We start from the raw sequence: 587 nt of genomic DNA, 5'->3' as shown, positions 1-587 counted from the left end.
TATAGAAAAGGTACGGCTATTCAACTCAGTCAAATGCCTTCTCTGCATCTAGAAAAACCATCAATCCCTGTATTGACTGTTGGTGACATGCTTGAACTACATTAAGCAGCTTCCTACCATTATTGGAGGATCTGCGGCCCTTTATGAAGCGCGTCTGTTCCTCTTTAACAATAAAAGGTAACACAGTCTCCAGCCTTAACACCGGAGTCTTACAGAGAATTTTAAAGTCCATGTTTAAGAGTGAGATGAGATTGTACGAAGCACAATCTTCCAGGTCCTTCCCGTTTTTAAGAATAAGTGAAACATTGGCCTTTCTCAGAAAGTGTTTGGTACACTTTCCTTTATTGGTTAGAGTATTGAGTACAGGAGTTGGGAGGTCATGTTGCGACTGTACAGGACATTGGTTAGGCCACTGTTGGAATATTGCATGCAGTTCTGGTCTCCTTCCTGTCGGAAAGATGTTGTGAAACTTGAAAGGGTTCAGAAAAGATTTACAAGAATTTGCCTGGGTTGGAGGATCTGAGCTACAGGGAGAGGCTGAACAGGCTGGGGCTGTTTTCCCTGGAGTATCGGAGGCTGAGGGGTGA

This window comes from Chiloscyllium plagiosum, chromosome 37 (genome assembly GCF_004010195.1).
Source record: "Chiloscyllium plagiosum isolate BGI_BamShark_2017 chromosome 37, ASM401019v2, whole genome shotgun sequence".
NCBI classification, from domain to species: domain Eukaryota; kingdom Metazoa; phylum Chordata; class Chondrichthyes; order Orectolobiformes; family Hemiscylliidae; genus Chiloscyllium; species Chiloscyllium plagiosum.
Note: the sequence above shows the minus strand (reverse complement) of the source record.